The sequence below is a fragment of the Giraffa tippelskirchi genome, chromosome 9, assembly GCF_054371585.1.
Source record: "Giraffa tippelskirchi isolate mGirTip1 chromosome 9, T2T-mGirTip1v1.2.pri, whole genome shotgun sequence".
Classification (NCBI taxonomy): Eukaryota; Metazoa; Chordata; class Mammalia; order Artiodactyla; family Giraffidae; genus Giraffa; species Giraffa tippelskirchi.
In genome coordinates this window covers 80,589,452-80,605,470 of record NC_137283.1, presented here as the reverse complement: position 1 = coordinate 80,605,470, position 16,019 = coordinate 80,589,452, and the positions used below count along the sequence as shown (strand labels likewise).

Sequence of the window (16,019 nt, the reverse complement as noted above, 5' to 3'; positions counted from 1 at the left end):
AAGCATCACTACAAACAAAGCTAGTGGAGGTGATGGAATTCCAGTTGAGCTATTTCAAATCCTGAAAGATGACACTGTGAAAGTGCTGCACTCAATATGCCAGCAAATATGGAAAACTCAGCAGTGGGCACAGGACTGGAAAAGGTCAGTTTTCATTCCAATCCCAAAGAAAGGCAATGCCAAAGAATGCTCAAACTACCACACAATTGCACTCATCTCACACGCTAGCAAAGTAATGCTCAAAATTCCCCAAGCCAGGCTTCAACAATACGTGAACCGTGAACTTCCAGATGTTCAAGCTGGTTTTAGAAAAAGCAGTGGAACCAGAGATCAAATTGCCAACATCCAATGGATCATCAAAAAAGCAAGAGAGTTCCAGAAAAACATTTATTTCTGCTTTATTGACTATGCCAAAGCCTTTGACTGTGTGGATCACAATAAACTGTGGAAAATTCTGAAAGAGATGGGAATACCAGACCACCTGACCTGCCTCTTGAGAAACCTGTATGCAGGTCAGGAAGAAACAGTTAGAACTGGACATGGAACAACAGACTGGTTCCAAATAAGAAAAGGAGTACGTCAAGGCTGTATATTGTCACCCTGCTTATATAGCTTATATGCAGAGTACATAATGAGAAACACTGGGCTGGATGAAGCACAAGCTAGAATCAAGATTGCTGGGAGAAATATCAATAACCTCAGATATGCAGATGACACCACCCTTACGGCAGAAAGTGAAGAAGAACTAAAGAGCCTCTTGATGAAAGTGAAAGTGGAGAGTGAAAAAGTTGGCTTAAACCTCAACATTCAGCAAACTAAGATCACGGCATCCGATCCCATCACTTAATGGCAGATAGATGGGGAAACAGTGGAAACACTGGCTGACTTTATTTTTCTGGGCTCCAAAATCACTACAGATGGTGATTTCAGCCATGGAATTAAAAGACGCTTACTCCTTGGAAGGAAAGTTATGACCTACATAGATAGCATATTAAAAAGCAGAGACATTAGTTTGCCAACAAACGTGCATCTAGTCAAGGCTGTGGTTTTTCCAGTGGTCATGTATGGATGTGAGAGTTGGACTATAAAGAAAGCTGAGCACCGAAGAATTGATGCTTTTGAACTGTGATGTTGAAGAAGACTCTTGAGAGTCCCTTGGACTGCAAGGAGATCCAACCAGTCCATCCTAAAGGAGATCAGTCCTGGGTATTCATTGGAAGGACTGATGTTGAAGCTGAAACTCCAATACTTTGGCCACCTGATACAAAGAGCTGACTCATTGGAAAAGACCCTGATGCTGGGAAAGATTGAGGGCTGGAGGAGAAGGGGATGACAGAGAATGACATGGCTGAATGGCATCATCTACTTGATGAACATGGGTTTTGGTGGATTCAGGGAGTTGGTGATGGACAGGGGGGCCTGGCGTGCTACGGTTCATGGCGTCGCAAGAAGTCGGGCATGACTGAGCAACTGAACTGAACTGAACTGAACTGAACAGGAAAAAGAAAAAAAACTATAAAAAACACAAACATATGGAAGCTACACAACATTCTCCTGAACAACCAACAGATCATAGAAGAAATCAAAAAGAAAATAAAAATATGTATAGAAACAAATGAAAATGAAAACACGACAACCCAAAATCTATGGGATTCAGTGAAAGTAGTGCTAAGAGGGAGGCTCATAGCAATGCAATCCTACCCCAAGACACAAGAGAAACATCAAAGAAACAACCTAACTTTACACCTAAAGCAACTAGACTAAGAAGAACAGAAGAACCCCAAAGTTAGTAGAAGGAAACAAATCATACAAATCAGATTAGAAATAAGTGAAAAAGAAATTAAAGAGCCAAGATAAGCAAAGCTGATTCTTTGAGAAGATAAATAATTAGACACACTATTAGCCAGGCTCACTAAGGAAAAAAAAGAGAGAGAAGAATCAAATCAAGAAAATTAGAAATTAAAATGGAGAAATCACAATAGACAACACAGAAATACAAAACATCATAATAGACTACTATTAGCAATGTTATGCCAATAAAATGGACAAATTCCTAGAAAAGTATACACAGGAAGAAATATAAAATCTTAACAAACCCATCATAGGCACAGAAACAGAAACTATGATAAAAAATCTTCTGACATCACTCTGTATAATGGGCTCCAGTTATCAAAACCACAATGAGGTATCATTTCACACCAGTCAGAATGGCTGCTATCCAAAAGTCTACAAGCAATAAATGCTGGAGAGGGTGTGGAGAAAAGGGAACCCTCTTACACTGTTGGTGGGAATGCAAACTAGTACAGCCACTATGGAGAACAGTGTGGAGATTCCTTAAAAAACTGGGAATAGAACTGCCATATGACCCAGCAATCCCACTGCTGGGCATACACACCGAGGAAACCAGAATTGAAAGAGACGCGTGTACCCCAATGTTCATCGCAGCACTGTTTACAATAGCCAGGACATGGAAGCAACCTAGATGTCCATCAGCAGACGAATGGATAAGGAAGCTGTGGTACATATACACAATGGAATACTACTCAGCCATTAAAAAAAATACATTTGAATCGGTTCTACTGAGATGCATATATATGGAATTTGAAAGATGGTAACGATAACCCTATATGCGAGACAGAATAAGAGACACACATGCATAGAACAATTTTATGGACTCTGAGGGAGAAGGTGAGGGTGGGACGTTCTGGGACAATAGCATTGAAACATGTATATTATCATATGTGAAACAGAACACCATTCCATGTTCGATGCATGAGACAAGGGCTCAGGGCTGAGGCAATGGGATGACCCAGAGGGATGGGATGGGGAGGGAGGTGGGTGGGGGGTCCAGGAAGGGGAACACATGTAAACCCATGGCTGATTCATGTCAATGTATGGCAAAAACTATTACAATATTGTAAAGTAATTAGCCCCCAACTAAAATAAATAAATTAAAAAAAAAAAAAAAGAATTGAACGAAAAAATCTTCTAACAAACAAAAGCCCAGGACCAGATTGCTTCGCAGGTGAATTCTACCAAAAATTTAAAAAAAAGAACTAACACCTATCCTACTCAAACCATTTGAGAAAATTGCAGAAGAAGGTAAAGTACCAAATTCATTCTATGAGGCCACTATCACCCTAATACCAAAACCAGACAAAGATGCCACAATAAAAGAAAGCTGCAGGCCAATATCACTGATGAACATAGATGCAAAAATCCTAAACAAAATTCTAGCAAACAGAATTCAACAGCATATTAAAAAGATCATGCTTTGTGACCAAATGGGCTTTATTCCAGGGATCAAAGATTCTTCTATATTCACAAATCAATCATGTGGTACACCATATTAACAAATTGAAAGACAAAAACAACATGATTATCTCAATTGATGCAGAGAAAGCTTTTGACAAAATTCAACTCAATGGACATAGGTTTGGGTGGACTCAGGGAGTTGGTGATGTACAGGGAGGCCTGGTGTGCTGCAGTTCATGAGGTCGCAAAGAGTCAGACATGACTGAGCGACTGAACTGAAGTGAACTGAAGGCCTTCCCAGGTGGCACTAGTGGTAAAGAACTTGTCTCCCAATGCAGGAGACAAAAGAGATGCGGGTTCCATCCCTGGTCAGGAGGAGCATGGCAAACCACTCAGTATTCTTGCCTGGGAAATTCCATGGGCACAGGAGCCTGGCAGGCCATAGTCTGTAGGGTTACACAGAGTCAGGCACAACTGAAGTGACTTAGCACTCCCATTATTAATTAAAGAAAACAAAATATCTCAAATTAAGGAATTTAGCACTATTCTATGTATGTCTGCAAGCAAGTGTCTGGGCTTACTGAAATCATTTCTTTCATATGTGTTTCAGTTATCTGGGGTCATCATCCTGTTTCTTGATTATTAACATCCTTAATTCCTTGTTAATTGAAGGGAGTGGCAGTTGTGGCAGATGGCTGCTACTGCTTTCTGGCATTCTCTAAGCTCCACAGCTCTTATCCTTAGGAACAGCTGATGGCTGCCAGATAGCCCTTACTGTTCTTTTTGGCCTCAGGGATTTACATTTGGAAGGCTGAAATCCCTGATGGCTGGCTGTGACATCCTTGTTTGAGGGTATGACAGAAAACATTCCATTTCACATCTGGAGAAATAACAACAACCCCAGATATGCAGATGATACCACTCTCATGGCAGAAAGTGAAGAGGAACTAAAGAGTCTCTTGATGAGAGTGAAAGAGGAATGTGAAAAAGCTGGCTTAAAATTCAACATTACAAAAACGAAGATCATGACTTCCAGTCCCATCACTTCATGGCAAATAGAGGCAGAGAAAAGTGGAAACAGTGACAGATTTTATTTTCTTGGGCTCCAAAATCACTGCAGATGATGACTGAAGCCATGAAATTCAAAGACATTTGCTCTTTGGAAGGAAAGTTATAACAAAACTACACAACATATTAAAAATCAGAAACATCATTTTGCCAACAAAGGTCAGTATAGTTAAACCTATGGTTTTCCCAGTAATTATGTATGGATGTGACAGTTGGACCATAAAGAAGGTTGAGCATCAAAGAACTGATGCTTTCAAATTATTGTTCTGGAGGAGACTCTTGAGAGTTTCTTGCACTGCAAGGAGATAAAACCAGTCAATCATGAAAACTGACCCTAAATACTCATTGAAAGGACTGTTGCTGTAGCTAAAGTTCCAATACTTTGGTCACCTGATATAAAGAGCCAACTCATTGAAAAAGACCTTAATGCTGAGAAATATTGAAGGCTGGAGGAGAAGGGGACAAAAGAGGATGAGATGGCTAGATGGCATCACCGCCTCAATAGACATGAGTTTGAGCAAACTCTGGGAGATCATGAAGGACAGGGAAGCCTGTTATGCTGCAGATCATGGGGTTGCAAAGAGTTGGACATGACTTAGTGACTGAACAGGAACAACAATGCTTTTCTGGGTTTACAGTGAGAAAATCAAATGTCTCATTTTTCTCTTTGCTTCCAATATATTGGAGGGAGGCTGAATAATTTAATTAGAAGTATTTTAGCTTTTTAACATGAAAAATGAGGAGTTTGTGCTAGATTATCTCTCAAATTACTTGTATCTTTTGTATTTGATGAGCATATTTATATTCCTACTTTTAAAATTAATAACTTGTATGATTTAGTTATAATACATATTCTTTAATTTAAAACATTTACAACGACTTTGCTCCTGCCAAATACTTTTCTAAGTAACCACTAAGTTAATTTTACATCAGATTTACAAATAAATTATTGTTCTTAAGTTGCACAACTTTGAAAATTTAAAACCATTGTTCTGATACAAGTCTATGCAATATGTAAATCTATTATAAATACTTCAATCTTCAAAGGTTGTGCATTATGCAAACATTTTAACTTTAAGTATATTCATTAATGGTAAAAATAATAAAATTGGATTCAGATATTAAAGAGGAGGACTTGAGTTTTACATGTGGAGTTAAAATTTATATTTTCAAAATGCCTAATTTGGTTGAGTAGCAAAGGTCAATGACCATCTAAGTTTTCCCATTTTCTGGGTTATTGCAGGAACATATTTTGTCTTGCAGTTTATTAGAGATGCATAGTCCAAAGTTGTGGCATTCAATATTTATTCTCTGATCTAAAGCGCTAGTTTACAGCATTCTTTTTTAACTTTTTTGAAGTAGATGAAAAAGGATTCTTGCTTGGTGTTTAAAGAACATCAGAGAGCTTTTACAAACAAACACTAATATGATCATAAATGATTAAACTGCATAGATGTATTTCATGTATTTAAAATTCTGAGAGCAAATTTGACATAAAAATTAAAACAGACACTCCCTGTCCTCTAATTATAATTAGTTCCAGGGAATATATTCATTATATCCACTAAATTAGAATCAGATACTTATGTCTAAGAAAACTTGTCAATTTTTTCTGCTAATCATCATTGCAATTAACATTTATTTAATCAATTTCATCAGTAGGTAGCTTATATGGTAAAGAATGTGCCTGCAGTGAGGGAGACCTGGGTTGGATCCCTGGATTGGGAAGATCCCCTGGAGGAGGACATGGTAACCCACTCCAGTATTCTTGCCTGGAGAATCCCCAAGGACAGAGGAGCCTGGCAGGTTACAGTCCATGAGGTCACAAAGAGTTGGACATGACTGAGCAACTAAGCAGAGCACAGCAAAGCACACACTTTTACTATACCAAGGCTACTGTATTTGGGAATAAAAATGGCATAGTTCATTTTCTCAAGGAGTTAATAGTTTATGAAGGGCTCAGGTATCTAACTGAATAATTAGAAGCAATACAAGAAAGCAACTAAGGTAGGTTATGAGCAGAAAGAACATGGCATTATATCAGAAAAGTGAAAAAGTGAAAGTTGCTAGGAAAGGTCCCACTCTTTGCAACCCCATTAACTCTAGCTTGCCAGTCTCCTCTGTCCATGGAATTCTCCAGGCAAGAATACTCGAGAAACTACCCATTCCCTTCTCCAGGAGATCTTCCCAATCCAGGGATCCAACCCAGGTCTCTCACACTGAGAACCCAGAATCTCTCACAGATTCTTTATTGTCTGAGCCATCAGAGAAGCCCGATTATATAAGAACAAAAATTTAAAAGAAATAAGTCTTTCAGAACTTTGATTTATACTAAAAACCCACAAATATATATCAGTTTTTGTTTTTAAAATTTATAATTTTCTGTTATTTCATATACAAACTAAGAATGCACAAAATATTATTATATTTATATCTCAGTATAGATTTAACATTTAACTTAACCCACCTTCAAAAAATAAATGTCATATGTGTCTGAAATTTCAAATTTTGATTTTCAAAATAGTTCAAAATTTAATCTCTTTCTTCTCATTAAACTGTGCATTGCACTGGATTCTACTATTCTGCATAAACAGGAGTAGGACTTACGCACAGTTACTCTATAATGAAAGAGTGCTTTGGTCTACCTCACCTCACTAATAGTCCGGTACTGACTTATCAATAGTAAAAACTGTATTATCCCTGGTTTTGGAAGAAAATATATTCTTCTGTGTACAATGGAAAGACATGTACTTTAGGAGAGTAGACAAAGATTCAAACTTTGACTCTGACAGTGATGGGGATTATGATTCTGAGAAAGTTCACAAAGGAACAGTGCCTCTGCTGGCAGTAATTATGAAATAAATAATTTATTATAAATAATAATTATATTTATATATTTGCAATATATATATATTATAAACAAATAGGCTACCATCATCTTCATCATCAGCATCATCAGTGACATTAATAATAAGCAATGCTTGCTGCCCTAATGCCTGTATCAAAATCATAGTTGATAAAAGTAGGCACTTACTTCATATTTTCTTTAAAGCAATTCATATGGGTGCTACACATTTTAGTGAATATTTAACAACTGAATCTATTATTTAAATTATATCCTGAGTGTCATTTATGCTCTACTTCTGTGGATTATTGACTTGAAGTAAATGAAAGTTAAAACCATGTAAAAGAAGAGGGAATATGCAAGGAATTACACAAGAATATTGGACCTGGGCTCCCTGGAGGAAGACACCCATTTCACTCTAACCCTTCTGTTACCAAAAGGAAAATTTGTTCATTTAAATAGATCCTTTAATTTTGAAACTTTTACTGTAAAATCCCTACCATATATCCAATGGTGAACCTCAGGAAATTATTTTTCTTTTTTTTTTTTTTTTTATAAATTTATTTATTTTAGTTGGGGGCTAATTACTTTACAATATTGTAATAGTTTTTGCCATACATTGACATGAATCAGCCATGGGTTTACATGTGTTCCCCTTCCCGGACCCCCCACCCACCTCCCTCCCCATCCCATCCCTCTGGGTCATCCCATTGCCCCGGCCCTGAGCCCTTGTCACATGCATCGAACATGGAATGGTGTTCTGTTTCATATATGATAATATACATGTTTCAATGCTATTGTCCCAGAACGTCCCACCCTCACCTTCTCCCTCAGAGTCCATAAAATTGTTCCATGCATCTGTGTCTCTTATTCTGTCCTAATCATCTTCCAGTAGAGTTATAGTTACCTAAGATCTAAATTGGTAAAATTAATTTTATTAAATAATAAATATATCTTTATTAATTTGATGTCCTCTAAGTATAAATTTAATTCTGTCTATTGAGGAGAATCGGAGAAGGCAATGGCACCCCACTCCAGTACTCTTGCCTGGAAAATCCCATGGACGGAGGAGCCTGGTAGGCTACAGTCCATGGGGTCGCTAACAGTCGGACGACTGAGCGACTTCACTTTCACTTTTCCCTTTCATGCACTGGAGGAGGAAATGGCAGCCCACTCAGTATTCTTGCCTGGAGAATCCCAGGGACGGCGGAGCCTGGTGGGCTGCCGTCTATGGGGTCGCACAGAGTCGGACACGACTGAAGCAACTTAGCATTGAGGAGAATTGGCTGCTTGCTATTAACATATCAGTTTAATCATTTAGATACATTAAACCAGCAGCAGTTGAGGACCTTGCAAGACACAAACCTTATGCTCTGTACTTCAGACCCAAATAGCTATTAGAATTGACACTCCTTTCAAAGGAGATTCAAATAAGAAAATAAATACCATGCAATATAGAGACTGCAATATTGGAGAAAATTTGGCAGTATCCTTGTAGTATAATATGAGGACACCTAGGATAAATGGGGAGTAGAAGAAAACCCCGAGGGGTAAAAGGTGAAATAAATCTCATGTGATTATTCAATAAATAATTTCTAAAAATAGAATTTTGTTATGGATTACATAGGAAAGTGAACTCTATGGTAAGAAATTTGCATGAAAATAAAAATATGTTAGAGAAAAGATACCCTAAATAGCAATGAAAGATGACAGACTAATCTCTTCCAGCTGTGATGGAGTAACAGAGATGAAATGTATTTGCTCTAAACAGCTAGAAACGGGACAGCGTAAGTAAAACAAGGGTCTTCAGTTATTGGACAATACGCTTCCCCTGACTTCCATCGCTGTGATTATCCCCCGTTCAACCTGGAGGTGTTTGGACTCTAGCATAGGCTGGAGGAATTCACACTGACTATGACATTCTTTATGACTTCAGGAGATGGAGTTGAAATTCAGGAGGCCAAGAAAGCCAGAGCAAGCTTGTCATAGTACCAGAGAGAAGAAAGTCACCAGAGAGCCTAAGGCCTTTAGACAGATGTCCCCCAGTATCCAGTCCCCAGTAATCATCAAAGTTCTGTGAGTCAAGTATGAGGGTGGGAAAGAACTTCTAGAAGTAGTTCCAACAAAGGTCTGGGAAGATGAAAAGCACACTTTTAAAAAACTCCATACAAGACCTGAGTTCTCCCGTGACTGAGAAGGACTAGCAATGATAATACAAGTGAAGGAGGATAAGCCAGCAAAACAGATCAAGTAGCATCCAGAGAAGAGGACCTGTGAGCACAGTGCTGGTCAAACCCAATAGTTTAAAACAGCTTCTCATGCTTTTTTCAAGTTTCTATAGCATTTGGGCACAATATCAATAACCAATGAGAAACTCTCCCTACATCAGTACAAAAGTGATCCGCTGACATAGGAATGCAAAAGTATTTCCTCTGAGGAGTCAATTCAAATCAGAAATCCTTTGAGTGACACTGATTTCAGTGCACTCTGTGGGGAGGAGTAAAAGCATGAGAAAGACTGCAGGAGAATAAATCTCATGTGAAAATGAATATTGTACAAGAGTGTACAGAGACATAGTTCTTTCTAAGAAATATGGTGATTAATTCCTCTGGGGGTCAGAAGGTGAGGAACACTTAGGATGGCTCCTTGAAGAAATGAAGTTCTGACAGAAGCCTTGAAACAAATATAAGACTTCAGCAGGATTTGGGGGGGAAAGCCACTTTAAATTTAGAAAATAGTTTGTGGAAGGCCTAAAGTATAATGTTAAGGAAAATAACTCTGGTATGAGAGGAAAAGCCTTTCTCCTGGTCATCTGGAGACAGCCATTACTTGATATTCTTTAAGGGAAAATGAAAGTCTTGGGAGAATGTACAGGGAAATCGCAAAGTGGATGAATCCAGCATAGGAATGAATGGAAAAAAAAAAAAAGTTGAAAAATGACTAAACAAAAGAAACAACACAAACTACAAATAGATACTATATCATATGTAAGTCCCTTTTTATATTACAAACTAAATTACTTATCTACTTTTTTAAATTACATTCCATTTCTATAAAAACTCACTTGTGCATATTTTATTATTGGAAAAAGTGATTTCAAAAGTCCATACATCATAGTGGCTTCAAAGAAGCCATTTAAATACTCACGTAATGTTTATTAGTGTATATCATGAGTATTTATAATTATTTAGAAGAGTATTTGTCTATAATAAATTATGCACCTGAATAGGATAGACTTTATATTTGGACCTTTATTTTTAACCATAGTGAGTATTATATATTGAGAGCAATAACTTTTAGCAGATAATGTAGCACTATTCTTGAAATTGATATCAAAGACAAAGTGTGGGAACATTTACGGATTAAAAATGATGTGAGTAATTTTGAGCTATTTACTTAATTGAGATTAAAGAAATAAATCAAAACTGTGCTCCACTGTTCTTCATAATATTTTATGTACTATTTGTTATAAAGAGTTCCAACTGACTTGATATCAATTATATTTAAGCTGAAAAATAAAAGATCATGTAAAGACTGTTTCTTGTTATGAATGCACACACTCATGTGTAGTTTTTGGGTCCTCAGAGCAATATATTCAGTTGCTATAGAAACCATTTCTAGGGCAACAAGAGAAAGAAGTATGTGTGTTTCTGCTGATGGCTGTAGGTCTTAAATGAGTACTAAACAAATAGCAGTGTTTCTCTTGAATATAGGTTAGCTTATCAGTTACATTTTAAATAAATGAACTGAGGACTAAATACTACAAGTTTCATGACTATATAAATAAATTAAGCTATTTTGCAATGCCATATTTTATCTAATGAAAAGTATCAACAGCAACGGAAACAAAAATAAATGAGTAGGACCTAATTAAACTTAAAAGCTTTTGCACAGAAAAGGAAACTATAAACATGGTGAAAAGACAACCCTCAGACTGAGAGAAAATAATAGCAAATGAAACAACTGACAAGGGATTAATTTCCAAAATATACAAGCAAATCATACAACTCAATACCAGAAAAACAACCCAATCAAAAAGTGGGGAAAGTATCTAAACATACATTTCTCCAAAGAAATACAGAAGGCTAGCAAATACATGAAAAGATGCTCAACATCGCTCATTATTAAAGAAATGCAAATCAAAAGTGCAATGAGATATCACCTCACACAGGTCAGAATGGTCATCATCAAAAAAGCCTACAGACAATAAATGCTGGAGTGCTAGTGGAGAAAAGGGAATACTCTTGCACTATTGGTGGGAATGTAAATTGATACAGCTGAGATAGGAGTGATATCAACGCCCCCCAATTAAAGTAACATCCTTTTGATTTCCCTCCTTTTATCTTGTGTTAACAGTTGCTGCTCATCAATCCCCACTTGCCATCTGTGATCTTGCTTGCTTGTTACATCCGTGGGAATTTGGGCTGCCTGGGGAGGGGAGGGATGTGAGCCGTTTGAGTGGGAAGTTTACCATGTACAAAGCTGGGGCACTCAGCCTTTGGAGACAACTCCACTGAATCTGCACCGGTGCTGAATAAACTCTGCTATTCTGCATCTTCAAGTTCCTCTTGTCTGTTTCAGAGGCCACAATTTCTATAACTTTTTCTCCTGCATTGGCCGGGAAGGCAACAACCCAGCTGGCCCCTTGCGCCACCCTTGTCAGGGAATGGGGGAAAGCTGCAGCTGCCGGCGGTGACTGACGGATAGGCACTGCCCGGCCCTTTGCGGGATCCCGACTCTCGCTTGAGCCGCACCGGCCTCGGCCCACGCGATTCCCACCGATTCCCAAACGGACTCAGAAGGAGAGCAGAAGCGGGCTCCAGGACAGGATGTCAAATGCGTGAGTGCCCCGGGGACATCTGCCAGAGTCAAGACCCACCATAGGGCGGGAGGGGAGCCTGATCACCTCCCAGTGATTGGAGAGTCACTCAGAATAGGGTTTGTTCCTTCAGGTGGTCAGTGCATTTTGGAGTGTTTAAGAGAGGGACTGTGCAGAGTGAGAGCCCATGCTCCACCGTCTTCGGACTAGGGAGCCCAAGTGGGTCCTAACCTGCATTCCGTGATGGCCTCATACAGCTCCGGACAGCGCCAGTCTCCGTGGGATTTAATCCCTCCCTAAAAGGCGGGTCTGGGTCGAGGGTTTATACCAACTGCAGATGCTAAGAGGCCTCTAAACCTCCTTAAGGGGAGAGGCCAGGCGGACAATACTGAGCGTCTCCTCCCTTTGTTTTGACACCACCTCAGGGTTGGAGCTTTCACATAATGGGTGATTTGACTTCTAAACCCACTGTCTTAGAGTGTATGGTTAAGAATTTTAAGAAAGAATTCTCTGGGGGGTTATGGTGTAAAATGGAGTCCTGGAAAACTGTGCATCCTTTGCACGCTGGAGTGGCCCTCCTTTGGGGTCGGATGGCCCTCAGAAGGGACCTTTGACGTGCCCACTGTCCGAGCAATGCCTAGAGTCATAACAGGAGACCCAGTCACCCTGACCAATTCTCATATGTGGATCAATGATTGGACATTGCCCAGTTAAGGCCCCCTTGGGTTCGATTCTATGCCACAGGTCAGGGACAGTGTAAGATCCTAGTAGCTCAACCAAAGAGAAGGGCTTCGCGTCAAGAGAAGGAACCACTGACCCTCCAGTGTGAGGCTGAAGAAATGCCTCCAGTGCCCTCACCTTACACCCCCACAACTGCCCCGCCGAGAGTAAGAAATCGGCATTTACCAGACAGCCCCCTGCCTTCCGTTTCACCTCCTCCTCCTGACGCTCCGGAAGCCATTGTGCCCCCATGGCCAGCTACCCCAGAACGGACGGGTGGATGCCTCCGGTTGGCTCAGGGAGCAGCTGCCTCAGCACTACAAATGCCCTTAGGAGAGACTCAAGGGCTGCAGCACTTGCTGCAAATGGGATCCTACAAGAGGAGGGACCTGTTTCTTACTACCAGCCTTTTCCCAAGACGGATCTTAACTGGAAACATTACACCCCCTCCAACTCTGAAAAGCCCCAAGCGCTGATTGATCTCTTAGAATCTATCTTCCAGACCCACCACCCCACCTGAGTAGACTGCCAGCAGTTTCTCCTCACCCTATTCAATACAGAGGAATGTCAACAAGTCATGACAGAGGCTCGAAAATGGCTCCAGGCCAATACCCCAGGGGGCCAATTAGACGTGGGGAACTGGGCTTGGGACAACTGTCCAGAGGAAGAGCCTCTCTGGGACCCAAATACTGAGGGGAGAAGAAACCAGTTGGAGAGGTATTGACAGGCCAGGCCCCCCTCAGAGGGTAAAGGCCAGGGCTAAGAAGCCTACTAACGTGGCTAAGACCACTGAGGTGCAACAGAAAACAGATGAAAGCCCGGCTTTCTACGATTTCTACGAAAGGCTGTGTGAGGCCTTCTGGGTCTTCACCCCTTTTGATCCTGAAGCCCCTGAAAATCAATGGATGATAAATGCAGCCTTTGTGGGAATGGCACAATCTGACATTTAAAAAAAAAAAAAAATTACAGAAGTTAGAAGTGTTTGCAGGCAAAAATGCCACAGAACTGCTAGAAATAGCCAACAAAGTCTTTGTTAATCATGACCAAACAGCATGCTGAGAAGCAGAAAAGAGGATGAAGCAAAAAGCCACACTCTTGGCAGCTGCCCTGTCAAAGCCTGCACCCCCAGTGGGACCACCCCATAAGGCAAGATTCCCCTCAGCTGCGATCAGTGTGCCTATTGCACGGAAAAGAGACACTGGAAAAATGAGTGCCTCAGTCGCCCTGAGAAGAAAACCAAAGCAGCCGGTGCACTGAGCCAATACCAACCCAAGCCACCCAGTGCTAATCTGATCAGGCTAGCTGGAGTAGAATCTGACTAGAGGGAACTAGGCTCTCTCCAACTGGGTCCCCGAGAGCCCATGGTCAGAGTTCAAGCAGGGGATCATCCAGTGGACTTTATGGTGGACACAGGCGCTAAGAGTTCAGTGGTAACCCAGCATGGAGCCCCCTCTAGGGAAAAGAAGCCAGTATCATCAGGGCCACAGGCACCCAGACCCACAGATTGTTTTGTAGTCCTTGACAATGCCGACTGGGGGGTCATGAGATAGTGTACACATTCCTCTACCTGCCCAACTGCCCTGTTCCCTTGATGGGAAGAGACCTGCTTGCTAAGATGGGGGCCTAGATTTCCTTTCTGCTGACGGGTCAGCTTGGCTAAAGCTAGCAGGACCATCCTCCTCCTTGATTATGCTCTTGCTGTAAGGAGAGAAGAGTGGTGTCTGTATTCCTCCCATCCAGGAGAATGGACAATTCCTCCTGAATTAGAGACTGGATACCCACTAGTTAGGGCTGAGGAAAATCCTCCGGGTCTGGCAAAACACCATGCTCCTATCCTGATTGATCTGAAACCTGGAGTTCAGCCTGTGAAACTGGAACAGTGTCCATTTCCCCAGGAGGCCCAACTGGGAATGCAGGCTCATATAGACAGACTACTCCAATAAGGACTTCTGATGAAATGCCACCATTTCTGATGAAATGATGAATTACTACCTGTGAAGAAGCCAGGGGTGCATGACTACTGTCCAGTTCAAGTCTTAAGAGCTGTAAATGAGGCAACAATTACTCCGGACCTGGCAGTGCCTCATCCATACACCTTACTAGGATCCCTTCCACAGCCAAATGGTTTACTTGCTTGGACTTGAAAAATGCCTCTGGGTTGCATCTGTCAGCCCACAACTACTTGCCTTTGAGTGGGAAAACCCTCACACGGGAAACAAGGAACAGCTCACTTGGACGAGGCATCCTCAGGGGTTCAAGTACTCCCCTACTCTCTTCAGCAAAGCTTTGGCTGCTGACTTGGCTAAATTTCCTGGACAGGAGTTAGACTGTGTCCTGCTTCAGTATGTTGAAGACCTTCTGCTGGCCAGCACAATGCAGGTTCGATGCCTAGAAGGAACAAAACCCCTCATCTCTTTGTTAATGGAAGCTGGGTACCAGGTACCAAAGAAAAAGCCACAGATCTGTAAAAGACAAGTCAAATATCTAGGTTTTGACTTCATGCAGGGCCAGTGAATGCTGGGAACTGAAAGGAAACAAGCAATTTATGCCATTCCTATCTCTACCGCTCGCCGGAAGGTCTGTGAGTTCTTGGGAGCAACAGGATTCTGTAGGATACGGATCCCTAGATTTTAATACTTTGCCAGGCCCCTATATGAGGCTTTGAAAAAAGAAAAGTCTTCCCTTGAATGGGGACCAAGCCAAGAGGCAGCATTTCAAACAATTAAGGCCAAACTCTTTGAGGCCACAGATCTAGGGTTTCCTGATGTAACCAGAGACTTCAATCTCTTTGTTCATGAAAAGAATGAAATGGCCTTGAGAATTTAAACCTAGGCAAAGGCTGGTGGCCTACTTGTCTAAACAGATTGACTTGGTCGCAGCCGGATGGCCACTTTGCCTCTGAGCATTAGCAGCCACTACCTTGCTAAGCAAGGGTGGCTGACAAGTTAACATTGGGGCAAAACCTAAATGTTACAGTCCTGCACTCAGTTGTAACTCTGATGGGGAGCAGAGGCCACCATTGGCTCACACATGCACAGATGACTCAGTATCAAGGGTTACTATGTGAAAAATCTGCCAGTAAAACTGGAAGTTGTATGGACTCTAAACCCAGCTACCTTCCTATCAGACAAAGCAGGGCCTCTGGACCATAATTGCTTGGAAATACTAGATGAACTATTTTCTAGCATACCAGATCTGACTGACAAGCCACTCCACAACCCAGACCTGGTCCTATATACTGATGGTTGCAGCTTCATGGAGAACAGGAAGAGGCTGGCTAGGTATGCTGTGGTGTCTGACTCTGAAGTGGTG

The 16,019-nt window shown here is 41.0% G+C and overlaps 1 long non-coding RNA gene across 1 annotated transcript; it reads left to right on the top strand.

The window, feature by feature from the left end:
• Window positions 1–9,703: 9,703 nt before the first annotated feature.
• Window positions 9,704–13,670, top strand: LOC145521465 (uncharacterized). Its single transcript, XR_014065400.1, has 3 exons — window positions 9,704–10,155; window positions 11,750–12,008; window positions 12,121–13,670. It is a non-coding gene; the product is annotated as an uncharacterized LOC145521465 (long non-coding RNA).
• Window positions 13,671–16,019: the final 2,349 nt, after the last annotated feature.